Source organism: Macaca nemestrina, chromosome 6 (assembly GCF_043159975.1).
Source record: "Macaca nemestrina isolate mMacNem1 chromosome 6, mMacNem.hap1, whole genome shotgun sequence".
NCBI classification, from domain to species: domain Eukaryota; kingdom Metazoa; phylum Chordata; class Mammalia; order Primates; family Cercopithecidae; genus Macaca; species Macaca nemestrina.
In genome coordinates this window covers 7852486-7862756 of record NC_092130.1, presented here as the reverse complement: position 1 = coordinate 7862756, position 10271 = coordinate 7852486, and the positions used below count along the sequence as shown (strand labels likewise).

Genomic DNA, 10271 nt, shown 5'->3' with positions numbered 1-10271 from the left:
TTTTTGTATTTCTTTTCAGATCAAGGGTTCCTTTTCCTAGTATGCCTTGGGCTGGGGCATGACTAATCCTTCTCTAAACAAGTCCATGGCCATGTCCTCTCTTGGGAGAGTGGCTGAGAGCTCAGGCCCTGGTGCCAGGTGGGTTTGAATCTGGTTTCAGCTGTGTGGCCATGGGCAAGCCACTTCACCTCTCTGAGCCTAAGGACAGTACCTACAGCACAGTACTGTTGAGGTGTTACATGCAGTGAGATCTATAAATATCTAGGTACATATTCAGCAGTCGTAAACTATTAGCAACAACTCGTCATTCACTGAATAGGTATTTATTGAGCACCTACAATCTGCCACACGTTGGACTTTACACCAGAGACAGCAGTTCATTCAAAAACACGCCCAACAACAGGTAAACAAATACAGACATAGATATGTCACAGTGCTGAGTACCATGAAGAAAAATAAAGCAGGGGAAGGGATAGAGTGCGATGGGGGCATGGGTGGGGGTATTTAACCAGGACGCTGTAGGAAGTCCTATTGCAAATGGGCTGTTTGAGCAGAGCCCTGAATGAAGGTGGGGAGAAGGCAAGCCTCTCTGTGATGTCTCCCGACCAGGGTCTGGTGGCGGGAGAGACTGGGACTGCAGCCCCGCATTGGCAGCAGGTCTTCCATGATGGGGTGCTCCTCCCAGTTCCCAGCCTCCCTCCTCCTGCTTCTGCTCCCTTTTGGCAACCTAAGAGGCTGTCCTTGGCCACGCTGCTCCCTGGGGCCAGGGTTGTCTCCCCAAGAAGGAACCCAGTCCCTGTGAAGCTCATGACAGTATTCCCTGGGAACACAAGCCGTGGAGACGCCCCAGGAGTTAACAAAGGCACTGAACTATTTAGCTTAATCTCTGACTTCTCTCTCTTGACCTCTCCTCCAACCAAGTAGATAAATGGCTGCGCTCTGTTCAGTGCTTGGCTCGGGTCACAATAAATCAGCTGGCTGCGTATGCGTGCATACTCACCCTCCCAAGCCGAGACCAGCCTTCCTGTGATAAACCACCAGTATTTATTCCAGCCTGTCCTGCGTGTGTCCTGGAAACAGAAATAATTTGGGGTTGGGGTGTGTTTTCAGGTTCATGCTCTGCTCTTCTTATCCCCCAGAGTTTGACAGAGCTAAGCCAAGCCAGAGTTACGCTGACAGACAAAAATGACACAGGCTAAACCACAAACCCTGCAAAGGCTGCTGAGTTTCATCATCCCCGTCCCAAAGGCAAGCCCCTCTTCCCCTGAGTAAGGATACCTGATGTGCATCAGGGGACTCTCCAGACGCAGACAGGAACCAAGCCCCATCCTGCCCTAGAAGAGCCTGCAGGCCGGTGGGGAGGGCAGACAACTTTCACCCAGGACAGAAGTTGCTAAGGGAATAAAGAGACATCACATTTTCCTGAGTACTCACTATGCACCAGGAGTTGTTCCAAGCTGCCAATTAGCAGTAACGCATTTAAACCTCAGAGCAGCTCAACATGGTAGACGTGTGTTCCCGTCCATAATACTGCACTGACACCACACAGCCTGGGAAGGCCGTGGGAGCCAGACTGGGTATGACCCTGTGGCCTGGGGTCAGATGTCTGCAGCTTCCCAAAGAAGAACACACTTGATTGAGCCTTGTTGGGGTGAAGAAGCACCTGACAAGTGGAAAATTCTTCCAGGCAGAAGGATAAGTGTAGGCCACAAAAGGCACGTGTTGTCCTGTGGTGTACTCTCAACCACCCCAGGTCCTATTATCGTGCCCATTTTCAGAGATCAGTGAGGTTGAGCAAGTTGCCCAGGGACACACAGGAGACACTGTTCAGATTTCCACTCCTGGTCACCAACCACTGGGTCTACTGCCTCCAGACAATGCGGGTCACAGCGGCACATCATATGGGGCCTCCTGGTTCTCATCTCAGATGTCGAAGGCATGGCCCAGAACGTGCAGGGCCCTGAGATCTGTGCTCAACGGCTTGCACTGGAGGCTGAGTGGACCAGTTGTAAGCAGGCTCTGGAGGCTATGGCCCCAGTAGCCCTAGTGGCTTAGCAGGAAGACCACAGGCTGCACCAGCCACTCACTTCCAGACCCCACACCAGGAGCCCCTGAAAGGGGGCAGGATGTGCCTCTGGACTCCCAGACACCCACCCCCTAAGATAGTCCTCCAGAGGCCCGTCCATCCCCACAGCCTTTCCTTCTTCCTCAGGGCCTTCGCCCTCCAGAGGGACTTTTTCGTGAGAACACAGCTGCCTTACCCCACCCAGTTCCCCTTTCACAACGGGAAAGCCGGACTCAGACTGCAGGGAGGGATGGAGAAGCCGGAGCTTGAAGGCTGTTGGCATGAACTGGGCTGGGGGTGGGGGGCATTCCTGTAAAGGAGGACTCGAGGCCTCCAGGGGCTGGGGCAGGAGGCAGTCAGGCTGCTCGAGATTCTGGCCACTTGGCGCAGTCATGTTTCAGAGCCTCGGCTTCCTCACCTGTAACTTGGGGACAGTTGTTCCTTGAGTCACGCCAGGAGGGGAGAATGAAGCGGAATACAGAAAGGGCCTGCCGCTCTTCCTGGCACAAGGGGGTTGCGTGCTGGGTCCCCCCGAGGACCTATTTACTGTTAGTATGAGCCATGATAGCAGTCATGTAGCAGTGCCTCCTGCGGCACGAGACCAGAATGGCGGACACGGTGGAGGAAGGCAGACCCGGTTGTACTCAGCCGCACCGGGCTGTTTTCCTTCTGCTTGTGGCTGCGGCTGGGGGTGGAGGGGGCGGGTGAGGGCTGAGCTCAGCTCTTAGCTGGAGATGTCTCAGCATCTGATGTGACACTGCTGTTGTTTTTGGCTTCACATCCAAGACTCTTTCGCGGCTAATTACTCACTGTCTTGGGAGACTGGCCCAGGAGCCTGAGAAAGGAGAGAGGAGAGAGAGCGCCGGTTTCTGTTTTGCAACTGGTTAAGGAGGCAGCAGTGCTGGGACCCGTGGACCTGGCTGGAAGGAATAAACTCTTTTGCATGCTCTCAGCTTTACTGAGATATAATCTATGTACAATAAAATTCACAGTTTGGATAAACCTACTAAAAACCTACAAACCCATAAAACCAAAAAATCACCATCCCCATCAAGATTTAGGATCTCTCCAATAACATTTCCTCTTGACCCATCTGTCAGTACCCACTCTGCCTAACCAATTACTAATCTGCCTTCTGTCACTATGTGTTGGTTTCACCTTTTCTAAAATTTCATATAAATGAAATCACCTAGGATGGACTCTTTTGCATCAGACTACTTTCAGGCGACGAAATGTTTCTGAGATTCACCTACATTGTTGAGTGAATCGCAGGTCCATTCCTTTTTTTTTCTTTTGAGATGGAGTCTTGCTTTGTCGCCCAGTCTGGAGTGCAGTGGCACGATCTCGCCTCACTGCAATCTCTGCCTCCCAGGTTCAAGCAATTCTCCTGCCTCAGCCTCCCGAATAGCTGGGATTATAGGAACCCACCACCATGTCTGGCTAATTTTTGTATTTTTAGTAGCTGGGACGACAGGGGTGTGCCACCACACGCAGTTAATTTTTGTATTCTTAGTAAAGACAGGGTTTCACCATATTGGCCAGGCTGGTCTCAAACTCCCTACCTCAGGTGATCCACCCCCTGGGCCTCCCAAAGTGCTGAGATTACAGGCGTGAGCCATCGTGCCCGGCTGAGTCAATTCCTTTTTAGTGCCAAGTTGTATTGCATTTATGTGGACATGACACAATTAATTTATCCATTCATTTACTAATAACCATTTTAGGTTGTTTCCAGTCTTTGGGTGAACATATGCTCTCATTTCTCTTGAGTAAATACCAGGAGAGTAAATATCAGTGGAGTTATTGGCGCATATTATAAATGTAGGTTTAGTTTTATAAGGAACTTCCAGACCTTTTCCCAAAGAGGTTGTACCATTTTACATTCCTATCAGCAATGTCTAAGAGTTATAGTTACTCCATTTCCTTGCCACCACTTGATATTGGAAATCTTTTAAATCTTAGCCATGTGGTTAGTAGGGGGTGGGATCTTACTGTGGTTTCAATTTGCATTTCTCTGGTGATTGATGATGTTATGTATCTTTTCACAGGCTTGCATCTCTTAGGGGATTTTGAAAATGAAATGTGGGGAGTCTTGAACCAAGGCCTTGACACTCCCATGAGAAGACCTTAGAAATTTGGCAGGGGATTAGAGGATCATGTGCCGTTATCCCTACCTCTCCTAACCTAACTTTTAAAACTGGAATGGTTTATCACATGAGTAATACACACAAATGCATTCATCTTGCAAGAATAGAAAAAATGCCTACTGTAAGACTGGAGACTCCCATGACTGCACAGGGAGATCCCTTCATGACCCCCTATTTCTTCTCAAACGTCCTTCTTTATTTTAATTTTTTTGAGACAGGGTCTTGCTCTACAGCCCAAGATGGAGTGCAGTGGTGTGATCACAGCTCACTGCAACTTCCAGCTCCCAGGCTCAAGCGATCCTTCCACCTCAGCCTCCCAAGTAGTTGGGACCACAAACGCATGCCACCATGTCCAACTAATTTTTGTATTTTGTGTGTGTGTGTGTGTGTGTGTGTATGTGTGTGTGTGTGGAGACAGGGTTTTGCCATGTTGCCCAGGCTAGTCTTGAACTCCTGAGCTCAAGCAATCTGCCTGCCTCAGCCTCCCAAAGTGCTGGGGTTACAGGCGTGAGCTACCATGCCTGGCCCCTTCTTTATATTTGCAGACACTTCCCCCCCACCACAAATATCCGGTATGTGTTTTTATGGGTATGTTCTTACATGTATGATAAAATGCTGTACAAATGATTCTTCAGCTTGCTTTTCTCAACCATCAAACTCTCTTAGAGGTCTTGTCATGTCAGTACATGTTGATCTGCCTTGTTCTTTGTGTTGGTTAGAACTCCATTGTAAGGATGAATCATAGTTTATGAATCAATTTTCCTACTGCTGTATACTTAGGTTTGCTTGTGGTGTTTTGTTGTTGCAATGGTGCAGCAAACATCCTTGTCCTTGCTTCCTTTGCTGATATGTGTGTGTTTCTCAAGGCAGATTCCAAGGAGTGGAACCATCAAGTTTTTATATCAGTCATCTATTGCCACAACAATGCTGTGCAACAAACAACTCAAGATTTAGTGGCTTAAAACAACAATCATTTATTCTCATCAGTCAACTGTTGGTTGGGTAGTTCTGCTGATCTGACCTCAGCTTAACTGATCATAGCTGAGTGTTACTTATGTATTCAGGGCTGGCTGGTGCATCAGCTGGAGGCTGGCTGGTCTTGGAGGGCCTTAGCTGGGAAACTCATCTCTGCTTTATGTGACCTCTCTTCCTCAGTCAGACTGGCTTGGGTTCATTCTCATGGTGGAGATAGGGGCCTGAGAGAGAGTGGAATTACTGAGGGCTTCTTGAAGTCTGGGCTTAGGACTGGCTCACCACCACTCATGTTCCATTCTATCAGCCAGAGCAGGTCAGGAGACCACACAGATTCAACAGATGGGAAAATAAAATCCACTACAGTCTGTCTCCTGGGCTCAAGTGATCCTCCCACACCAGCCTCCCGAGTGGCTGGGACTACAGGTGCTCATCACCACACTTGGCTAATTTTTAAATTTTTTGTAGAGTAGAGGTCTCACTATATTGCTCAGGCTGGAAAACTTGCTTCTTGATAGGAAGAATGGCAAGTCACATTGCAAAGGGTATGAACACAGGGAGGGGAGGAATGGGGCCATTTTTTGCAGTCTACCATGGTTTTGAATATGTACATTTTCCATTTTATTGGATGCTGCCAAATTGCTCTCCTAAACGGTTGGTTCAGTCTATACCCCACGGGCAGTGGGCAGGAAGGACCGTTTCCCTATAATGTGTCATGCATAGTCTGTGCACTTTGCCAGCATGTGAGCCAGATCTGTGATTCTCCAATATAGTGCAAGAGTTTACAAGGCTACAAGAGACGTGAACTGCACCCTCCAAGAGCCTTCGTTTTACTCATCTTTATGGAGGCAAAAATCCATTTCAAAAAATTAAAACAAACATGGAGATAATGCATGACCATGCAAAATTCATGTGACGTTTAAAGATAAACCATAAAATTTCAAAGAAACATCTTGCTAGCAAGGCCAGCTACTTCCGACTTGACACTATACACTCAGAACTTCTGCATTTGTTCATTTGTGTGCCCAGTTAATACTCAGAGATTGCCTCCGGCGTACCATGCATGGTTCCTCGTATGGGGTCATAGCAGTAGATGTGAGAGTCAAGGCCTCCGTCATATTGGAGCTAAACATATAGGGGGAGGAAAGAGATTCTAAACATTAACAATTTCAGAAAGTAATAAATGCAATGAAGAAAATAAAACAGGGTGATATGATAGAGAGCCACCAGGGCTGGCGGCTGTGACCTTAGTCTGGGAGGTCAGGGAAGGTGATTTGAGTAGGTGACATTTAAGCTGAGCCCTAAGTGACAAGAAGGAGACAGCAGACTTGAAGAACTGAGTTTGGAAGTGTGTACCAGGCTGGGGAAACACAGTGCAAAGGCCCTGGGGTAGGAACAAGCTTGGTGTTGCCTAACAACAGTGGGGAGGCCAGCGAGGCGGAAGCCCGGGGAGCCCAGAAGAGAAAGGCGGGAGAAGAAGACATAGAGGGTGGCAGAGGCCAGATGGCTATTGAGCACGCACTTGTGCCAAGCACTGTGTTAGCTACCTTCACCCTCTTCTGCCCTTGGGGTAGAGAATAAGTCAGCAGACCCTCTGCAGGTCTGCTGTGAGCTGGTTAAAGTGGATTTACATCACAGGCAGCAAGCACCAGGGGATGGCTGGCAGTGCTCACACTGACAAGATGGTGGTGATCTCCTGCCAGCATTGACAGGGGAGAGGGTGGACTTCAGGTCATGGTTTGCTCCATGGAACTGGAAAGAAAAGGGATAGGTTCAAGAGCAAGCAAGCGGGTTCCAGGAACAGCATCAAAGGCCACTGGGAAGGGGCTGGCTGTGGAGACCCAATGTCAGGTGAACCTGGGAGTGAGGCCAACTCACCCGGACTCCACCAGCCAAGCACACATGCCCACACTTGACCACTTGGGGAACGGAAAGGAGAGCCCTGGCCAGCATAGGCCACTCCCAGCAGTGGCACATCCCAGGCAAGCCCACACTCCCAGCTGCTGTCCAGGAGAGATCTGCCTTCTGAGACTCTGCTACCTCAGTCCAGTGGCTCTGGGACCCAGGGCAAGCTGCCTCAACTCCCAGCTTTGGTTTTCTTAGTATTCTCAGCCTCAGTGAGAAGACCGTCTCCAACCACAAAGGTATCCTACTGCAACTCCCCTAGAGGTCTCTGTTCAAGTTTTGCCTCGGGTCAGTCAGTAAGCCCTTCTTTCTGTTCAGCCATGGTCTCTCTTGTGGGATCAGGAGCCCTGGGCTTGCATGCTGCCTTGGTTTCTCATTAGCTGTGACTGCCTTTCATGGGCCTCAGTATCCCATCTATCAACTAAGGAAACTTCCAACTCCTAGATCCCATCATATAGGAGACCAGCTACCCTCCCAAGGAGATTCCGGAGGAGTGGGGACAGATATGAGCTGATGACAACCTCCTCCCCTGTCCCTCCCATCATGCACAAGGTGGAGTGGGGGGAACAGAGCCAGCAGATGAACATCCTAGAAGCTTATAAGCCAAGTAAACAAGCAAAGAAAACGCCACAAGCTTTGCATACCCAGCCCAGAACCACTCCAAAGGGCTCCTTTGAGGTTTGTACTGGGACTGCTGCTGCCAGGTAGGTCTTGCTCCGGCAAGACACTGCCTGGGAGGCCCCTCACCATTCCTGAGAGATAAAATCCTTTCCTAATCGATTGCCTGAGTAAATGCACGCTAAGCAGCCTGGGTGGGTGAACCGACACGAGCAGCGCTCACATAGGCACACACGGTCTTAGGCAAACACTCGACTTGTTTGTTCAGGCTCAGACGCTGGCTGGGTACCTGCCATGCGCCGGGGGCTTTCCCCTGCATTGTTTCATTTGATCCGCTCTGTGAAAGCTGGGGAGCAGCTTGGCAGCAGGATATACTCTTGGTTTGTTTGTAAATTCCAGCCAGTGACCAGGCAGCAACATATGCGTTTCCTCATTCAAGTCTTCCAACAGCTCTCGGAGGTGAGGATTCCGTCTCCACCGTACAGATGAGGACGTGATGTGCTGTGCTGAGCACAATATGTGCATCCTTTCATTTGCTCCCCCTCAACGGCCCTGTAAAGTGGGTGCTCTATTTACCCCTGTTGTACCAATAAGGGAATGAGGACTCAGAGTGACAATGACTTAGCCAGGGCCACCCAGCTAGCAGAAGCAAAACCAGGATTTGAACCCAGCTCTATGGACATCAGACTTGGTGGCCGACTCCCCAACTGGGGCTGGGTTTGGGGAAGGAGCTGGCAAGAGCAAACTGGGAGAAATAAAGAGTACGGAGCCCACGGAAGACACAGCATTTCTCTTAAGACCTCTCTCTCTGCAGAGGAATAGAGGCATGTCGCTTGTGGCCCAGGGGCTTTGCAGGAAGTGAAATCCAGGGATGAGGCAGACAGCCAGTCTGAGCCCAGTGGGCCCTGCTACACTGATGGCAGCTGGTGGCTTTTCCCAGGCAGCGCCTGGCTCCGGGAGGGCTTTAGGAGGACTCAGTGCACCAGCTGTAGGCAACTTCCCGGGGAACAAGGACAGCTCTGCCTGGATTGCCACTGTCATGCCCCCTGGATAACAGGAGAGCGTGGTGGTTCTATCTTTGGCCCGGAAGAGGAGGGAATTGGATCTGAATCCCAGCTCTGCCACACCTGAGACAGAGACCTGTTTTCCTGTTTTCCCATCTGTAAAACGGGGCAATCACCAACCCCTCTAAGGTTGGCAGGAAGATTGAATGAGGACTGAATGAGGATGCTGGGGACTGTCACGGGCTCTGTCTGGCCTGGAAGACTTGCTCTCTCTGGGACCGCCTTGTCTCCTGTGGTCTGCCAGGGAACATTCCAGAAATGGGGTGGGAAAACCCAGATTGCTGGCAAAGAAGGCCTGCCCCTCGCAGAGAAGGCCGTTCTCTCCTGCTGAGGGCTTGCGGAGAAGTACGAGTTTATGAGGGCTGCTGTAGCAACGTGTGACACGCTGGGGACCCTAAACTGCACAAGCGCATTGTCTCACTGCTCTGGAGGCCAGAAGCCCGGGATCAGGGTGCTGCCAGGGTCGGTTCCTTCTGAGGCTGTGAGGCAGGACCTGTTCCATGCCTCTCCCCGAGCTTCTGGCGGTTTGCTGGCACTTGGCGTTCCTTGGCTTATGGACATGTCACCTGATCTTGGCCTTTATCTTCACATCTCCCTGTATCTGTCTCTCTGTGTCTGCGTTTTGTGTTTTTATAAGGACACCAGTCATATTGGAGTATAGCCCACCCTAAAGACCTCATTTTAACTTGATGGCCTCTGTGGAGAACCTATCTCCAAATAAGGTCCCATTTGGGGATGCTGGGGGTTCGGACGCCAACGTGTAAACTTGGGGATGACACAGCTCAGGTCCTGACAGCAGGGGAGGGAAGGAAATGGCCTCTTCCGCCTGCTCTCCTTGGGAAGCTGCAGCAAGGCTGGGCTCCCGTGTGTAGCGCCGTCCCCCAGAGACACCCTCTCCCCATGAAGGGGAAGGTGAGGCACTCCGACAGCTTGGAGGAGCTGCCCCACGGCACCAGTGCAGGGAGGTGGGGCCAGCAGAGCTGGGCTGGGACACTCCACCTCTCTGTGGACATCGCCACTTGGCTTAGCAGCTTTGGAAGTTTGTTAAAAGGGGTAGGCAGGCCTGGGTTTTCTGAAACACCTTTCCAAGAAAAAGGCCACCAAATTCTCCTCAAGGTCACCTCCCTCCACCTGGAACACCTCTAGGGAAAGGCCTAGACCTCATTTACACGTGAATCGACACCAACTGGCATAGGGCCTGGCTGGTGAGTGTGAGGAGCTCTGGCTTCAAGTGCCTGTCCTAACTCTTCCTTGCTGTGTGACCTTGGGCAAGCTGCTTGGGCTCTCTGAGCTTCAGTTTCACAACTAATAAAGTGGAGGCAGGAATTGTACCTACTTTCCAATGTTATTATAAAGATTAACTCAGAGAGTGTGTGAGAAAGCCTCAGTGCAGGGCTGGGCACACAGTAACCACTCGAAAAATATTGACTCTTCTTATAACCGATTATTGCACTGGATGGATGGATGGATGGATGGACGGAATGGTTCTTAAGTTGATTGGTT

The 10271-nt window shown here is 50.4% G+C and overlaps 1 long non-coding RNA gene across 1 annotated transcript; it reads right to left on the bottom strand.

Moving 5' to 3' along the window:
• Positions 1–307: 307 nt before the first annotated feature.
• LOC112426496 (uncharacterized) lies at positions 308–2555 on the bottom strand. Its single transcript, XR_003017840.2, has 3 exons — positions 2484–2555; positions 1435–1663; positions 308–1070 (listed from the first exon to the last, which is right to left on the bottom strand). It is a non-coding gene; the product is annotated as an uncharacterized lncRNA (long non-coding RNA).
• Positions 2556–10271: the final 7716 nt, after the last annotated feature.